The 19,813-nt window shown below is 45.0% G+C and overlaps 1 protein-coding gene across 13 annotated transcripts in view; it reads left to right on the top strand.

Moving 5' to 3' along the window:
- Positions 1–19,813, top strand: part of TCF12 (transcription factor 12) — a 692,950-nt gene that overhangs the window by 362,337 nt on the left and 310,800 nt on the right. The gene's annotated exons all lie outside the window — the stretch shown is intronic.

Raw genomic sequence — 19,813 nt, 5'->3', positions numbered from 1 at the left:
GTGTAAGTAAGTTGATGTAAAGTTAATAGTAGTAAATATACACTCCTCTTGACAATGTAATGGATGCGACCTTGATCTCAGTATTTGACCATACCACCGAAGTAACCTCCTTTAGATAGATAGGCGATTGCCATGGTGGAGGAAAGGGACTATGGCTTCAGCTGGGTTTGATTTCAGGAAGGCTGAAAACATCCATGAATGACTTAAGCAATGGACTAATTTTAGTGTGTCAATGGCATTACTGTTGGTAGTTTTTATGTGCAGCTTGATGTCATCTAGACTTTGCTGGAGCTTGCCACCTAATTTTGGTAACAAATCTTCACCCTGCATATGTACCGTGAACCTGCCCGCTTGAGACATATTTTAGACATTTAGTGTGGTTTTCCATCATTTTGCAGGTGTCTGGCCTTAAACTGTATGTTAAATGAGCAAAACTGAAGAACATGCCATATTACAATTCCAGGAATGTAACTGCAGAAATTAGCTATCTTCATGGTCACCATTTCGTATTGCATTAGTGGTGAAATCAAGGTTGATAGGTTGTCAAACGTGGCCTGGTCACAGAGTTGCATTTTGACCACATTTTGAAATATTTTTTTTTAGGAAAGATAACTTTAATTTTTAATTACCTATGCCTTTTGGCATGTTTTCAAGGGTTCGGAAATGTGCTGAGTTAAATAGCAACATAGGCATTGTGGAACAGTTGATGCTTCCTTGTCGGCTGCAGATAGTAAAAGTTGATCACAAAAACAATAAAACGGCTTAAGAGGACAATTGTCTTTACTGTGATCAGATTTTACTTTCTACACCGTTTTGAATAAAGTTTTGAGCACTGTGTTTTCACATTACACTGAGAACTTATTACACTAATTATATTGCATCTGATTATCAATGATTTGATTTACTTTTTCTTTCTTTATTTGGTCATATCCTTTATTATTTCTCATTCTTATTGACCCTTTGGAGATTATAGAATACTTTAAGGTATTTTGAAAATTACTACATAAACTTTCAAATGATACCTAATTGGACAGTGTTGTATTCAAATAGCGACATACTTTGACTTTTGATTTGGTGTCTGCTTGGTCACAGTGCCAACCTCTCTCTCACTCTTTAATGATGCCTGCCATTCATTGGCTCCATGGACGACTCCTAACACGCCCTTTGCCATAAAGGATAAATGTTTTTCTTATAAGTGCCTTTCTCTTTGCTCTGGCCTTCATGGTTTTGAGTGTCTTGGACTTTGACTTCCGGTGTATATGTGACTCTTTTAATCAGTCTGATAGACTGCACCAGCTGCTGTGTGTTTGGGATTGGAGTTGGGACCCTGAACGTTGTTGCTTGTTCCCAGTTAACCACTCTCTATTGTCACCCGATGAGCACTGGACAATATCCTGGTGGGGCTTGTCTTTTGATCTCTTCATCATAAACTATCCATCTTAGCGGCTTCTTTTCATTTGTATTGAGTGGCAATATGGGACCCTAAGCATACACTCCTTGGGTTTGAGAGACTATGTTGTTTCATGTGACTGTTGTATACGTACGGATTACTTTTTCTGTCCTTGCAGTGTAGGCTTCATTTGCTGTCAGGCTTGTCTTATTTCACCTACCACTGGTCAGGCACTGTTTCAGCAAACATTAATGGGCACATTCCCTCCGTTCAGCACCCGTTGGAACTTTGGATCTGTTTTTCTGACCAAGCACATCGCAACTCGTATAGAAGGAGTACTCATCTGTCAAGTGACAGTCTTGCCAAGCTTAAATTCTCTCCCTACACGTGGCAAATTTGGAGGGAGCTCTCGCTAATGATCTAGACCTCGGAGCCTTTGAGAGGTTGACCCCAAATGAAAGAAAAGTTCGCCTTTCAGCTCTAGCTTGTTGATATATTTTATACCCATCATCGGTGACTAACTGCTCTACAAGTAGTCGATGCATCATTCCATTTGCTAGTGTAAGTTTGTGTTGATATCAAACATGCCACCCTTAAGAGTAAACCGTACAAAAATTGCATGATATTTGTGACCTGTTTGGTAAGAAAAGTATTAAAAATGCCTAATGTTTTGGTCTGTCTGTAAAAATATTTGCTTATTGCCCTATTTAACCAGCGACTCTTACAAAAGAGGATTCTTTATTTTGAAATAATGTTTTTGACAAGATATAACTTTAATACCCGATTAGTGCATTCCTTGTGTAGAGAGCACTTCCCCCAATTAGTTTACATTTCAGACGTTTTCTATTATGTTTTGTGAAATGTTTTCTATCCTCTATCAATTCCTCCCTTCTAGGATGTCCCTGGAAACCTAATCCGGTTTCATAAACTTTTACATGTGTAGGATTAGATAACAGTAAAAAAAAACTACACTCAATAGCTCACTATAATATAGGACTCTTGCACTTGTTTTCCTTTCATTTAGGGAAACATTAAATTACATGTACATGTAAGTTAATTAAGCTGTTTGTGGGAAGCTTGTTGTCTAAGTATCCTGGTGCAACACATGAGAGAATCTGACTTAAAAATGACTGATTAAAATCTGCCCAACTCATATTAGCTGAAAGGGGTAGACATTATCGCAATTTGGTCGCATTTAAGATGTCTTGACAAACTGCCTACTTTGCAGTTTAAAACAAAATCTACCATCATATTTCCATAGTTCTTGACCTATTCAGCTGCTGGGCATCTGTAGTAGGCCTGAAACGTGAATAATCCTACCCTTCCCTATGTGGCTCTCCAAAGTGCTCTGGATGACAAAATTGTGCTGCCTATGTCCCTGATGCACCTGTTGTGCCGGCACAAGTACGTTCAGATCTTTGTTTGGGAGCATATGCCAAACATTCAAAAGAAGAAATGCTAGAAAGTTACTAGGACTTGGTGCTTAATTTACGCTGGTGTCTTTCGGTGCTCAGCACCAGCACTTAATTGTTAATACTGGCAATTACTTATGACATTCCACCACATGGTGGCGCTGCCTGTCAATTTCTCTAGCAACACGTTGATTTAATTAAATGAGCATTAACAAAAAAAAAATTCTAAATCTTCAAGGCCACTCACACTGCTTTGAGTGGCTTGGAATTGTACAAACTGTTACAATTATAAGGAGTGTGATGTTTAGTTATGTTTATACTGGCATATGATAGTGTTGCAAGCTCATATTGGTAGTGCAACCTGCAATAGCCTCCTGAGCAATAACGTGGTCCTGGCACTTGTTTATTTACAAATTAAGTAGTGTATGGTCCTTATTGCACAAGAACTAGAAGGCATACCAGCTATACTTTACTTGGATTTTGTTTTACTTCTCCAATTAGACCTCTCCTTCCTTCCTAGGGCTTAGTCAGAATATTTAATTTGTAGGCTATGGTGAGAATTGGTTGGATCATCTCTTCTCCTCCCAGTTCACAACCGGGACTTAAGAGCACGAACTTGGAGTTCACTTTGCTTTTCTTTTCGACAATGAGCCATCACCAGAATTAGGCCTTTTTTGCACCTATTTCAGCATTGGCAGAATTAAGTGGTCACCTCTTCCTAACAAAATCATCTTCTAATTATGGGGACCCTAGGGTCCATAGATTGCAAATGTGTTGGCTAGAGCAGACAGGAGGCTAAAGTGTTTTGGTGGACTTCATTGTCTGCTCTCCTTATTCCCCTGACAGAAAGGAATCCAGTGGGATTTCCATCCTGAAGGCCATGTGCAGATGCAGATTTATAAAGCCTCTTATTGCCCAAGGACTAGAAAGGTGCTTGGAACCGGGTACACGTGGAGTCCTAGGCATTCGCCCTTGTGATATGTGGTTTCACTGGACTTGAATACCGTTTGGATGTCTCCTCTACACAGTGAATCATCTTGCTAGATAGCAGTGAAGGTGCTGGTGGGGGTCAATGGTCAGAAAATCTCTAGTATTATCGATGCCCCCTTGGACTGGTGAATACTATAGGCTTTTCTCCGCACAGAGGCAATTGCCCAGATCAGTGAGGTGGAGCACCGTCCTGCCCCTTCACCAGGCAGACGTATTGTGACAAACTGCCACCCTGTATTTTGCAAAGCAACCTTGCTTGGTCACCTGGTGGAATCGGGAATCTCTTGTGCTGCAGCCTCCTCCTATGGCTACTTCCTAATCTAGAAGACTTCTTCACGGGGGCCTGTGATATAGCTAGGACATGACTTGGTCCAAACTTTGCTCTAGGTCATAAGTGGCTCTTTACTGTTCGAAATCAAAGCTCTAAGCGCATAAGACAAAAGACTATTCTTCTTTAGTCAAATCAGAAGCTTTACAGGGCAACACAGTTTCTGTTGCCATAGACACAATGGTTCAATATTGCCCTCATAATCCTGTCTTGATAGCATCTTCCCCGACTGTAGCATGTGCATGATATGATTGTAGGCGCGATTGATGAGATTGAGTATGGGGATGGAAAAAAGAGAAAATATGTTTTCCTTGTAATCCATTAGAGTGCAGTTTTATTAGTAAATAGAATATATGTACGAGTATGATATATTTTGTATTAAATATTAAAAATTCTTAAAATGTAATCAAGAGAATGGTTGTTGATTATTGAAGATACGTTGAAAGTTGAGGCTTGATCCATTTTGTGAGTTGTCCACCACTTATAGCAAGATATTCTGCTTATTTTGACAAGAGGCAGGTTTTTTCTTTGTTTTTTAGGTACTTTTCCCCTGTTGAGTTTATGGCTCTGTTGACAGCTCGTTGGGAAAGGGTTAGGGGCCAAAGTGCCTCCTACCTGAACGTGTTTAAAGCCAGGTTGAAATAATCATGAGCCTGGGAGTTTCTTGGGTCAATTATTGCCTTCCACACGATGCCGCTTAAGTTGGCTCTGGATTCGTTTTTTAGCTTAGGCCTTCCATATAGGAATGTACTTGGCTATTAACAACAGATTTGGAGGCCACTTTAACATAAATGAGAGCTATGGTCTGGGTGCAGGCACAAGGTCAGGATGTTGACCCTTTAAGAGATCACCCCTTGCTTTGACTGAGTTTACATGAGCTGAAATTGATTTTCTGTGGTCCTAGCATGACACCAAGGGAGCCCCATACATAATATTTACTGCAGAGGCTCTCCGGATATATGCTCAAGCATATGGGATTTATTTTTGTCATCGTTGCTGGACCTACTGGCCATGGGGGTGGATCACTAGTGATACCACACTACAGCCCCTTGACAAAGATCTGGAAATTGCACATCTCTGTCCTATAGCTGCAGCTAACTGCAGTAGTTGATGAGTTTAGAGTAGGGTTTCATTGCAGCCGTCTGTGCTATGTCTCTTGACTGTTAGTCTTTTTGATTTGATGAATACCTGTATTAGATGAATTTTAACCTCTGGGATTGTGGTGATTTCATGATGAGTTTGCGGTTTCAAATCTGTGATCTGGAACTAGTTGTTTTCCTGCCACTGGTCTAATACAACTTTCTAATTCAGTACATACCAACATCCATTTGTTTAAGCTTGGGTATCAAGTTTCACATCTTCCCCAGTGTGGCCCATTGACTCTTACTCTGGGTGAGATGGATCTCACAGGGAAGAGATTGTTCAAAGTTTTGAAGGCCTTTTTTGGACCATGTATTGTTAGCCATTAAGGGTCGTTTATCTAATTAAAAGCACCGGTAAATCTTTCTTTTTAAAAACAGGAATCGCATATTTTCTCTGCCAGCACTAAGCAAATGCTAATAATAACCTTGCATGTGGCCTACATGTGTTCTTTTTGTGAGCCTGGGGAAAACTGCTGACTGTGCTTTTGCTTGACGGCGAGCTTCTTGATCTGAACTTGCAGTTTTGGATGGAATCTAGTTGCACATTTGCCTGTGGCTGTGATATTTTTTTAACAGACCTAATTTTTACTAATGTACTATCTTTTTGTATCTCTGGTACCACCTGCTTCTTGTCCTCTGATTTGTCTGTATGAATGATTGTCTGGTGCTTTCTTTGGGGTTTTTAGTAAAAATGTTTTTGTTAGATACGGCATGCTTGACATTTTTCTGTAAAGAAGTCTTGCATATCTTTGTAAGAGTGATTGGTAAGGAATTTTTCTGCCAGCTCGTGTCATGTTAAAAGGTTATATATTGGTCCATTGGAGAAAAATCGCTGGTCTTGGATTGACGTAGAACAGGTAATTGCTGTTTACCATATTCAACTCTGATTTGCGTGATTGATCCAGGGCCTTTGTCAGGGACCAGCCTTCTGTATTGTCGTCATAAGGGTATTCGTTGTTGGCTACATGGGTAATCACTTAAAAGGAGGACTTTGCCAAATCTTCCAAGATTTCTTTTTTTAATTGTAACCGCACCATCTAGAGTTTTTCATGTGGAGCTATATTCCAAGCTCTCTCTGGTCTGTGTGTGTAAGGCTGTGTAGGGATATTTATAAAGCACAACTGCTACTCCAAGGAGTGTCCTTGTGCTGATTGCCGAAGAGTGTCAGCAGGGACAAGAAGGAGCTACGGGCTGGAAAAAAGGCATGTTTTCAGCTTTTTTCCGAAACACGGCGTTGACTCGATGCTTCTAAGGGTCAGCGGCAGTTTGTTCCAAAGGGACTGGCCCAGAAAGGAGAGGGCCTTTCCCCCTGACATAGCCTTCTTGATACGTCAGGTTCTGGCCAGAAAGAGAGAGGCAGAGTGGAGATTTCTCTGTGGGGCATACGATAAAATCCAGTTTTTTAAGTAGCCAGGGCGCATGCCGTATAAGGCTTTCTGGGTCACAAGCAGCATCTTAAAGATAATCCTTTTCCTCACTGGCAGCCAATGGAGACTCCTAAAAAGGCTTGACACGTGAGCTTCACGGGGAAGCCCGAACATAGTTCTGGCTGCTGCATTCTGGCCCAGCTGAAGCCTATCCATCCGGTACTTGGGTATGCCTGAGTAAACACTGTTCCCATAGTCCAGGCGTGAGATGATCAGGGCTTGAATCACTTGTTGTCTGGCTGCCAAGGACAATAGGAACACAAACTTCCGAAGGAGTCGCAGGAGGGCAAAGCAGGTGCCTACTACCGAGTTGACTTGGGTATGGAATAGCAATTGACTGTCCAATTTAAAGCCTAAGTTTTTCACCACCTGATTTTTGATAATGGTGGGCGGAGCGTCCTGTGGCCAGAAGGACAGCAAGTGGGTCTCCGCATCTGAAACAAAAAAAGCTGCTCAGTCTTTCCCGCATTACATTCAAGTTGGTTCAGGAACAACCACCCAAATGCTGATGAGAGGCAATTATGAATTTCCTTGCCTGTGCAGGGCTTGTTGTTCTTCCACGTGAACAGCATCTGGGTGTCATCTGCATAACAAACCGTTTTTTTCCCCTAAGGAGTCTGCCAAAGTAGCCAAAGGCGTGAGGTAAATATTGAACAAAGTCGAGCTCAGGGCAGAGCCCTGAGGAACACCAACGTTCAGCTTGCGGGAATTGGCTGAGCAGGGGTGACGCCATGCCTCTTGTCCCATACCCTCAAGGAAGGATGCCAGCCATTTCCAGGCCTGCCCCCAATGCCTATTATGTGGAGACTATGGTGAGAGATCGAATAGAAAGCGACTTGTGTGTAATAGAGCAACTCCACTAAGCCAAAAGCAAATTAATGAATAATACAATTGTGCACACAGAATGTCACAGGTGCAATTGTATTGAAAATCTTCATGTAGTGCCAGTGGCAGAGTCCCAAGGTTAGTTGCCTCTATTGGCCATTCATGCATACACCAGGGGATATTGAATATGGATATCTGTATTAACATAGTACATTACAAGAGTGCTATTGTCATTTCTGGACCCAGCCTGTTTTAGGCCTCTAGACTCTCGCGCGTCGAAGAACATTTGGATCAAACTGTCACTCAGCAATCGAACATTTCATTGAAACTCTGGCCAGGGCATTCTGCATCATGTCAGTCTGATCCCTTAAGGCAAACGCAGTCCATTCTTGGGTTACGTGTGGCATTCTTCTGAAAGGCATCTGATGGCGCTGGTGCCTGTATACTGCTCCTATGACACATTTCAGCTGCGTTGAATGTCTAACCCTTGAAATAATCTTTGACTGCTTAGAGGACATGAGTCCGTGGTACCAGGTATTGAACAAGATCATTTATCTGGCGTCCAGGTAGTCTCAGATTGCCTCATTTATGTTTGTTAGGTCTGGCTTGCTAACGCTGCTGCTTGAATGATGTATTGTACTAGTTATTTAAAGTCTACATGTAAAATATATTTAGATACATCAAGAGGAGTTTTTCACTTCATGCCATTGGCTGTTTGGTGCATCATTCCACCTTACAGGAAGGGTCTCCAGTGGAATGCATGAGTGATCATTTTACATCTGAAAACTAAACTCGATCATCACACTCTGTCACTTTCAATTCTTGATCCTTGTATGCCTTTTGTACAGAAAGCAATCTGTTGCTACTTTTTCCCCAGCCTTGACAAAGTCAATATCAGTCTTAATGTGTTAAAAATTATTAGAACATCTAACTCATGTAAATAGCATTTGTAAATGCTTCTGTGCATGCATCGGCACATTTAAGCCATACCTGTTGGCTTTGTCGATGCTTGTTATCTTTTATAAATTTTGATGCTAGTTCCATCCACTCTCTGGCAAGCTTACTCTGTCTCTTTCATTGTTCCATAGCTTTTTTTCGGTCTCATCTCTGCCTGCGCATGCGCAGTCTGTTGCGAGAGATATTGTGGGACGGACAGGTACTTGGAGCCTCCCCATTGCTTACCATTGACTGGCTTGTCTATCACTCTTATTTGCCTGTTCCAGCTTGTCAATCATGTGTTTTTTGTCCCTCTTTACCTCCACTTTTAATTGTTCGGCATCTGTGCTTCCACTGCTTGCTTTTCAAGCACTGCCATGAGGATACAAGCTTTTTCAGCTGTCTCCCTCCACCTGCACTGTTTTGCTCTCTGTCATCTGTGTGCTTCTTCCAGCCTCCCTCCAAATTGCACTCTCTTGTGTATTTCACCCTTTACCTTCTCACCCGTATGCTTCTACCTGCCCCCTCCACATAGTTGCCAAGGTTTTAGATTGCTTATGTTTGACATTTTCATAATTTGTGTACTTATGAGTGACATTCAGCGACCATGAGTGACACTTTCTTGCAAGCAAAATCAAGCAGTGTAAACAAGGGTAACCTATAAATATCAGAAATTACACCCGTTTGAGCAACGAGAAACTCTAAGATCATCTTAAAACTGCTACAAAACACCATATACGGAAGGAAGGGCACTAACTTTGCAGGAGGTCCTTGTGATAAATGGATGCAAAATTGCCAGTTTAAGTGAGAGCTCGTGAAGAGGTGCACCACAGCTGCAGACTCTGATACCCATCCCTCCTCATCAGCTGTGTCACACAAACAGTGCTGGGTGCTTGGCTAGGAGAGGAAAGTGAAACACCTGTAACCCTGCACACACGGGCCACATATGAGCCGAGTTGAATAAAATGTTGTTAGTGTCAACTAAATAATCTAGCCGGTGGAGAGCCATGTGATTGCTCTCCCCGTTCTGGTAAACATCCTAGTCTAGTCTGTGACTGGTAGCGTTTGATCTGATCAGAGAGTCTGTGTCCACCCTAGGGCCATTTGTTTGCCGGGCACCGCCTGACCCTCTGAAACAACCCTTGAACTCAAAATCCGCCCACATCAATTTGACCAGTAGCTGAGTCTTCATACGTCCGATGCAGTATTGTGTGATGGCCACGGGGAAGGGGGGCAGGGGAAGGCGTGAAAGTGTTTATTAAAAGTTATTCTGCAGGTAAAGGTGCCGAGCTGTTAGGCAGTCAATAGGGGCATGCGAAAGTGCTCATTTGCTGACTGTGTCTTTTCAGCTAATGGGCCAGACTGCGAGTAATCTGCAAGGATTCAGGTGATACAAATTACAAAGGATCACCCCTGCTCTCGTCTTGCTGCGCTCGCCCGATAAGAATCCAGGTGATAATGTCTGGCCCAATATGGTAATTATGTTCAGCAATGCAGACTGCAACAGTGACGGAACAAAAGTCTATAGTACGTAGAATGTAGGCTATACGATGCTCTCTTGTGTACACCGTGATGGTCGTCGGCTACCACAATTTCCACTGCAACCACTTTTCACTGGCCAGGACTGTGAACCCTCCGCCCTCCCAGAACCACTTTATCCATCTCTTAACCAACACGACTCATGCAAGTCAAGGGAGATCGGGGACTGGATTTGTCATTATGCACAATAAACCTTAATGAGCCGAGATCAACTTGGTGTCAAGCTGCTTAACTATCTCAGAGCCGGCACAAGTAGCAGGTGCATCAGTCTTTATAGAAAACAACTGCAACACATCTTTGAAGTCTTACCTGAATACACTGTAGTTGTAAGCTGAAGCCTGTGGTTTCTGCCGACTGCGGCTAGAACTGGCGATGGCTGCTGCCTTTTACCTTCTGGCTCCACACCGCCTGCCATAGCCCCACAGCCTATCGCCTGCAAGGCAGAAGCCAGGCTCTTCAGGTCGCGAGCCACTGACACCTGCTGGCAGCAATCATTTCGGTTTGCCGTCTGCCTCCTAAATCCAGGCTGCCCAGTCTTAAAACCAATCCGCACACAAACATAGTCTGTCCTGTCGGGTGCTGCACAACCGGGTCAGGCATGGACTCCGTGATTTCCCCACTACCAGGCTTGGCACAGCCATAATTAAATTTTCCGCGGGCGGAGGCCATAGTTAGACACAACGCAGGCAGGATAGTGCGAAGAGCAAGCAGCGCTGAGAGGCCAGCACCTGAGTCCCCCAAACCAGTAGCCAGCTGCCTTCTTTACAAACTTCCCACATCTAGCAACAGGACCAGAGGTGACGTCCCCCCGCAGCGCCGCGGTCAGACTTTGCCTTACATCCTACCTCAGCGGCACCACGGGCATCAGAATAGGATACATTGTAGCAGCATCAGCCTGGTAGCAGCCCGTAACGGCTGCAATCACCACAAGCCTGCGTGACCATGCATTTCATTGCGGTGATGCGGAGCACCACACTGAAATGCGTTAGTCTAACGTCTGATGCGTGGTACTAGGCAGGACTGCCTCCATGTTGCTCTCTTGCCCATCGATTTACCCCCAGTGCCCTTTGTGTTGCTCCCTGCCTCATGACCCCAGTGTTTTTGCCATCCATATTCCTTCTGACCCCTCACATTACTCTAGGGCAGTGTCAATAAAGAGACCTGTTGACTTTCCCAAAACTGGTTTCCTTTTACTTCTACACCTCTATCCTTTTGGTCAGGTGTTAGGCTTTTTAGGGATATTCCTTTATAACATGTGAATTACACAAATAACAGTTATGCAATATGTAATATTTCTTAATCGGTAGGGTACAATTGGGAGTGCATGGCATTGAGGATTAGCAATCCTGTGCCCCGGTCTCCATTGCACATACTTTATCGTGATTGGGTGACTTAGCAGTACCTCTTAAAGGCATGATCTTTATGCTTCCTTCACCAAAAATGCAAGTAATTCCCCTAACAGTAACTCAAATCCTTAGTTAGTTGCACTTCTTTTTCTAAATTGATGACTTTCTGATGTTTCCTGAGCTTGACAGCCCCTGTTTAATGGTCATCCATTCACTAATGTAAAAACTGTAGCTTAATCTTATGTTTCCATCTTTATTTTTAGCTGTGGCACAGCTGTTTTCTAAAGTCCTACACTACTTGTCTTTGTCATGTAGAGACTGTGGTAAGTGTTTGGATAATTTCGATTGGTGACGGATTTAGTGTGTTGGACATAAGAATGGTGTTGCAAAGTCATCCTGTGCCCTGGGCACCCCCCAACATTTTGCTGACTGACGCTGGTGGTAACTGACTCTGAGCTCTGCTTAACCAGGCCCGGGGCCAGTGCTATGCTGAAAGAAACACATTAGAATACAGTTAAAACACCTACATACACTAGGGTACACAATGGTATGGTGGGGTACCCCTGTGATTGGCCTGACCTACCCTATAAGCCCCTAGTATATAATAGGGCAGGGGGACTGAAACTACCTAGAAGTCCCTAGTACCCTGGGGCATGGCAGTTTAAAGGCCAGCAGCTCTTTTTGCACTTGCATGTGTGCACTGCTGAAGCCTGAGGTCAGTTTAAAAGCAGCACTGGGTGCCAGGACTGCTTTTAAAAAGTAAATTGTGCCCAAACTCGACTTTGGTGTTTGGGGCACTTAAAAATGGATAACCTACAATGTTTAGGCATCTTAGGGACCCCAAGGGTCTACCCTAGGTATCCCAAGGGGGGGGGGGGGGGTTTAGGGTCAGGTATTTATTAGGTAAACCCTTATCAAATGAGTTTGTATATGCCTGGGTAAAGTGAAATTTCACATTTCACTCCCCACATTGTGGTAAAGTGCTGCTCAAATTCTACTTTGATGCTAGGAGCACTGTAGAGGGAGAATCTGCAATATTGCTACAGATCCAGAACCCCTAAAGTCTCCTCTAGTTGCACATGGGGTGGGGCTCCTGTAGATATAAGACAAGTACTTATAAAATATGTTTTTGTAACTCCTGGTGCTGGAAAAATGGCCCAAGTCATTTTTAGGTCTCGCCTGGCGTAAGACTGCGCATACTTGCGCAGTCTCGCTGGCGAGATTTAACGTTTTGGTTAGATTTCTCTAGTGGGCTTTAAGCCCCGCCCCTCTTACATTGGCTGGCGTCACCGTTTATGCTAAACATGACCACCCTCAAGCACGCCACCCGCAAACACCACCAGCTGATCCACACCACCAAGAAGACAGCATTCAAGGAACGACTAGACAACGCACACAACAGCAAGGAACTCTTCAGCATCGTCAAAGAGCTCTCCAACCCCAGCGCCGGAAACGATGACATCTCTCCCTCACAAGACCTCTGCGACTCACTCGTCTCGTTCTTCCACAACAAGATCACCGACATACACAACAGCTTCGGCGCACAGACCACGCACCCGACCACCGAACCGACGCCCCCCACCACCACCCTCCGCGCCTGGACCCCGGTAAGCACCGAAGACACCATCCACACGATGAACACCATCCACTCCGGATCTCCAACCGACCCATGCCCCCACCACGTCTTCAACAAGGCCGACTCCGTCATCGCACCCCAACTCTGGGACATCATCAACTGCTCCTTCAACACCGCCACCTTACCGGAGAGCTGGAAGCATGCCGAACTCAGCGCCCTACTGAAGAAACCATCAGCAGACCCCAACGACCTCAAGAACTACCGCCCCATCTCGCTCCTCCCATTTCCTGCCAAAGTCATCGAGAAGACGGTCAACAGACAGCTGGCCGCCTTCCTCGAGACGAACGGATCCCTCGACCACTCGCAGTCCGGCTTCCGAGCCAACCACAGCACCGAGACCGCCCTCATCGCAGCCACTGACGACATCCGAGCCCTGCTCGACAACGGGGAAACAGCGGCCCTCATCCTCCTGGACCTCTCCGCAGCGTTCGATACTGTCTGCCACCGCACCCTAGTGCAGCGCCTCAGCAACATCGGAATCCAAGAGAAGGCACTAGAGTGGATCATCTCGTTCCTCGCTGGAAGAACCCAGAGAGTCCGCCTCCCCCCGTTCAGATCCGAGGCCACCGTAGTAATCTGCGGCGTACCACAAGGATCTTCACTCAGCCCCACCCTCTTCAATGTCTACATGAGCCCCCTCGCAGCCATTGCACGCCAACACAACCTCAACATCATCTCCTACGCCGACGACACCCAGCTGATCCTCTCCCTCACCAACGACCCAGCCACCACCAGAACCAACCTACACGAAGGGATGAAAGATGTAGCCGAGTGAATGATGAACAGCCGCCTGAAACTGAACTCAGACAAGACGTAAGTCCTCATCCTTGGATCATCACCCTCTGCCTGGGACGACTCCTGGTGGCCCCCTGCCCTGGGCAGCACACCCAAACCAACGGACCACGCACGCAACCTGGGCTTCATCCTGGACTCCTCCCTCTCGATGACCAGACAAGTCAACGCCGTCTCGTCATCGTGTTTCAACATCCTACGCATGCTCCGAAAGATCTTCCGATGGATCCCCACCGAAACCAGGAAGACGGTCACCCAGGCACTCGTCACCCGCCGACTGGTCTCTCTACACCGGAACCACAGCCAAACTGCAGAAAAGACTCCAACGCATCCAGAACGCCTCCGCACGTCTCATCCTGGACATCCCCCGACACAGCCACATCCCCGGACACCTGAGAGACCTGCACTGGCTCCCCATCAGCAAGAGAATCACGTTACGACTCCTCACCCACGCACACAAGGCCCCCCACGACCTGGGCCCCAGGTACCTCTACAACTGCCTGACCTTCTACACTCCCACCCGCCAGCTACGATCGAGCAGCCACGCCCTCGCCGCCGTTCCACACATTCGCAGAAGCACCATGGGAGGAAGATCCTTCTCCTACCTGGCAGCCAAGACTTGGAACTCCCTCCCCATCCCCCTCCGTCTGACCCAAGACCACCTCTCCTTCAGGAAACAACTCAAGACCTGGCTGTTCGAGCAGTAGCGGACCCCCCTTCCCCAAGCGCCTTGAGACCCTCCGGGTGAGTAGCGCGCTATACAAATTTCTAGATTGATTGATTGATTGGCCAGCCATTGGAAAAGAGCGTCTCGTGACGTACACTTTTCGCTTTTAGAGTCGTCCCATTTGGACTGGCTCAGTTCCTTTACGTCTGTGGTAAAAGGTTTTCTTATCTTTATGGGACCATGTGTTTCAAACACATGGCTCCATAAAGACAAGAAAACCTTTCATGCGTGGCCTGCCGCTGCCAACAACCCTCTCCCTGCGAGGCCTGCTTCCCCGCCTTACCCCGTAACCCGACCTTTTGCTGCCCATCCTTACGCCTCCCCCCCCCCCCCCTCTCACCTCCCCCAGCGCACCTCGGCGCTCCTTTGCCTCAGACCTTGTTTAAACGGCCACTACGTCAGTAAGCGGATAATTTTTCCCACAATATTGACATTTTACCTCAAGTTGTGGCTGCAGTCCTGCGAGGGCCCCCTACAGTCACGCTACAGGGTGTCGCATGCGCGTGCACAGTTTCTGCAGACCGGAACTTGGTAGCGGCGCGCGGCATCCTCTTCCTGGACGGCTTGAGTAGGGAGAAAATGGCGGCCCCGCTGAGCGCCTCTATGTCCGTGGCGCTGCGGAGAGAAGAGTGAAGGAGCCGCAGCTAGGCCCAGAGGAGCCACCCATGTGCAGCGCCGCCGCTCGGCGCCTTATATTAATGAGGTGAGGTGAGGGAGGATGCACAAGTGGTGGATTTGCAGAGAGGGGACCCCAAGACTGGGCGGTTGGAGGGCAGGTAGGCTGCACAGCCGGGGCACGATTTACGTTGTAGAGAGGGCTGAGAGCAAGGACATGGATACCATGTCGGGTTCTCTGCTGCAGGACGAGGTTCTTGTGTGCGACAGGCTGCCCAGTTCAGTGTTTGCGCCGCGGAGGCACAGGTCTCTGCATTATGCCACTTCTATTTGGCATGTCGTTTTCAGTATGGATTCCCCATTGCCTCAAATATTTATCACCCCAGTTACAGCAATGCACTTCGCCCCCTTCGCATGTACAGCCCCATTAATATGCACCGCCCCTTCTCACAAATCTGCAGTATTACCTCACCCATACAGTACTCCAAACATGGTTGCAGTACTTCTTGAATGTACAGGGCCCTCAACCACGGCGTCCCTTTTTCCCCTTAATAATCAATCCCTCGAAGACGTGCATGATCCCTTTAAGACGTGCACAACCTTGCACTGTGCTTGACATTGCCCTTCCCTCCTGTGTATTTTGCCTGTCAAGTAGGCATGATTCCAGTTTTGGTTGCATCGGCCTCTTTTCGCCGCCTTGGATTATTTTTCATATTTCTTTTATCTGCAGCTTTGATCCTGCACCTGCATGCTAATCTTGCTGAAAATAGCCGGTTATGATGGGATACTTTTGAGTTTGGGAATGGGAGCCCCCCTCCCCCGAAAAGCTTTTGTTGCAGTACTACCCCAACCTTTGGGACGTATCCCAAGATTTCTGCATGCAATACATAAAGCTTACTCTGCCACCTTGCCAAATGCGTGTTTCCGGGTTAATTCTTATTGCCGTACTTAACCATTGGAGGACTAATATAGTGCTGCAGACACCATTTTATCTGCCACACAACACTCACTATATTTATATTTAATTAACCTTCTTTTTCTGCTTCTGAATGTCCTATGTCTTCCAGACCTTGTTGATAGTTCAGCAGTCCGAGTGTAATGTGTTTAAACTAAGAGACACTATGGTGTATGTTATGTCAATTATTTGCGTATAGCACTCTCTCACCAATTGATTCTTGCCACTATCTACTGAGACATAAACAATTCAAGCCTATGAGCGTCAAAGAGAGTATTAAGTGAAATAACAGGCTTGGCTAAGTAGCCGTTTTTAGATTTTTTGGGAAGGACTTTTGGTTGATTTAAGTTGTGGATTTTGGCCATTATAGAATTCCAGATGGCACAGGCTAATCCTCCAAAGCTGCGTCCACCCTTTCTGGTTTTGTGTGTGAATCTTAAATTGCGTGTTCGTATGTACTTTTACCTTTTTTCAGAAACAAATTGAGTTGCTTACCCTCCCAAACTTTAAACAAGCATTGGCATAGCCAATAGGTCTCGCCTTTGGGACCTTATAAGTGTTTAGGTATGTAGCACATTACAGGGGTGTGGAATTTTTTTTAAACTGTACTTGTCCAAGGGACAAAGAGATACAATAATCTGCTAGCCCTGTAAAGAAATCCACTAGTCCCACGTTCTCTATAAAACTAAAAGCTATACAGACTAGCAAGGACTCATTACTAGTCAACTATAAAACCCAAAGTAAACTTTACCCTCTCTGCCTCTTTGCTCTTGCAAACTCTTATTATAAAGTATTACCTTCCACACTGTTTTCTTGCTATCAGCAATAAAACATTTGTCTGTCCACTAACTTGCCATAGGGCCCATACCAATTCCACATCTTCATCATAGGGTTCATCACCCGTCTGTTCTCTTTGCTCACAACAAGGGCTTAACACACTTACTGTTAAAGTACACTACTCCCTTACTACAAATATACCCTCACACTATATTCATTGGAATGGATATCCATATCACTACCCATCTCATGAACTTCTCCCCACTCCCTCATCACAGGCTCTGTACCCCTTGCACATTTCACTACAGGTTCTCCTCCCCTCTTAGAAGAGGTTTTATTCCCTCTCCAGTTTCACCATAGGCTTCATCCCTTCCAAACCCCTCTCTTGTCTACTGTTGCTACCTTGCCTCAGCTTATCACAGGCTGCTCAGTCTTCTTTACCCCCCTCTGCAATCTCATCTAAGCGCTCTGAGCAATCCCTTTACCTTAACCAGCTCACTTTGCTTCCTGCCTTCCAGCAGCCCTGCTAACTGCCTCCACAGTAACCCTAGTAGTAAAGACATGTAAAGAGCAGCACAGGTCGAGGCATTTACATGTAGACACTTATTGTGACCAGTGTATTGATGATAACGCAGTGATGGCAAAGAAATGTGTCTGTTTCAGATTTGTGCAGTAAGGGCAATAGAAGGGAGTGGCAAGGAGCACGATGACTGGCCATGGAGGAAGGAGTCAAATTTGAGAAGCCTGGACAATACAGCTCCGAGTGGATATTTCAATAGCATAATACCCGACTCAATGAAGGGAATGTTAGGAGACTCACAGATTGCACTGAGGCAGACCTCAAGGGGCCAGGCTGGATTGAGCTGGATAGAACAGACACCCGCGCTGTGAATTGTTGAAAGAATCACCAGGCAATATTCAAGAGAGGAGGGCTGGCTAGGTATTAGGGTAGGGATACCTGGAGATGCCTGCAGCAAGATCCAAGGACTAAATTGAAGAAGAACTAAGACAGAAGGGATCTAGTACTAGGAAAAGACACACAGGTTCTGGAGAAAACCTTGGGGAATTCAAGGGTAGAAACACCAGAGGATGTTGTAGGGAAACAAGGCTGGCAACAGAAATATAAAGGCAGCAAAACCATGGAGTCCAGTAAATAGAAGGTCAGATAATCTTAGGACAGAGGGAGAGAAGGTGACGAGATGACAGCACAAAGAAAGAAAACAGAGTTGTTTAGGCAGAATCAGCAAATTGGCTAGATGGCTCAGTGGGTTAAGATTTACTTCATACAACTGCTGTGGTCTGCACACTGTGAGTTCAGGTTTTGGCAATACATTTTTTGCTTTCCCTCCATTTAAGGATATCAAATTGAGTACTATTACATAAACAATAATTAGCTCTATCATTTTTGGTGCTAAAAACAGAAGGAGATTATTAAGCACTATAAAAAAAAACAAATTATAGGAAGGGATGGACTGCAGAAGCAGAAGACTAGGTATGGTAAAAGTCATCAGTGGTACAAAATAAAGTGGAAACTTTGTTGGAAGAGCCGTGTCCAGATCAGAGGGAGAAGTGCCAGAGGACATAGGTCAGATAAGCACTCGGAAATCACCTCTGGTGATTAACAGCGCTGTACAAACAAACCCTAAATATAATAATCTTAGCCAGATGAAGATCAGCCTTATAGCCTGGAGGGCAAAGGGAGCGATGAGCTTTTGCTTGTGATCCAGTGAGGAGAGGTAGTCTATAGAAGAGGCAAATACACGAAAGCAAGATGTCTTTGTGAGCCCTAACTCCCTGCTCTTAACTTGTAAGGTCATGAGCAGTACTGGAATTGGCAAAACTTTACTTTGAGATCCCATACACTGGGGGATCAAAGTGGCCAACAAAAAGATGATGAAGTCACACGGGGCGGAGTCCTGAAAAGCAGTCAACTTGTACATTTTTTTTTTAACTTAAAAAAAATTGGCACCAAGAGGAAACATGACAAAGTCTGTTCTGGCTTAATTGGTTGCAACGTCTGCATTTTAAAATATTTTATGGGGTTAAAGCATGTGCTGCTGCAAGCTCTGTGTGCCTAGTAAATCTCAGGGAATAATAATAATAACTGTAAGGAAACTGGTGGTTAAAGCACTTGCTGGAGAGATCTGTGTTTTGTTAAAGTAGCATAGTGTGTTAATGTGTGTCCTCACTCCTGCAAGGCACATCAGGTCACATGCAGATGACAGATTATTATGGTATGTAGACAGGGAAGTGGGACACTGTTTTATTACTTGCATCTCATAATTTGTATTCTTTCTAATATAGCACAGTGAGCTATAAACGGGTATCAAGCACCTGCATGTAAACTGCAAGACATGGGTTTAGAACCTTGTTTGTTCTCAATCTGTTCTTATAAGGCTGCTAAAAAGTTTTTTTGAGCATTAATAATGGACCATCCCAGGCACTGTTATATTTTAAACCCCAACTTTCAATTTCTACCAGCTATACAATCGTAGCATATAATCCCTGCCAGTAAAGACTGTTTGTGACACTACACACTTGTATGATTAATAGTCAGTGTATAATGTGTGTGTGATCTAAAGCGCTCTGACACCATACAGTGGGATGAGTAGTGCTATGAAAGTATTACATTTTTTTAAAAATTAGGAAGTGCTATTTAATTTGTTATACCTGTAAATACCCATACGTACTGATACAGCTGAATTTTTTTTACAGTGCATGCATATGTGTTACATATAGGAGCTGTAGAAAATCAAAAACCAGCCTCCGAATCGTAGCTTTTTTTTACGTAAATGATAACAAGATGTGTGCCTTTGTTTCCCCATTACTTTGGCATTTAGGTGTTAGGATCTAGATAGCGTCCACCCAGGATTATACTCGAACATAAGGAGGGATGATGGCACTTTAAATGTTCTCTTAGTTTTGTGCTCACGTTGGAAGAGAATATTACAAAACCCTGGCAGGGCAATCTCCGTC

This window comes from Triturus cristatus, chromosome 3_1 (assembly GCF_964204655.1).
Source record: "Triturus cristatus chromosome 3_1, aTriCri1.1, whole genome shotgun sequence".
Classification (NCBI taxonomy): Eukaryota; Metazoa; Chordata; class Amphibia; order Caudata; family Salamandridae; genus Triturus; species Triturus cristatus.
The sequence above is the reverse complement of the archived record's forward strand: the minus strand, read 5'-3'. Positions and strand labels throughout refer to the sequence as shown.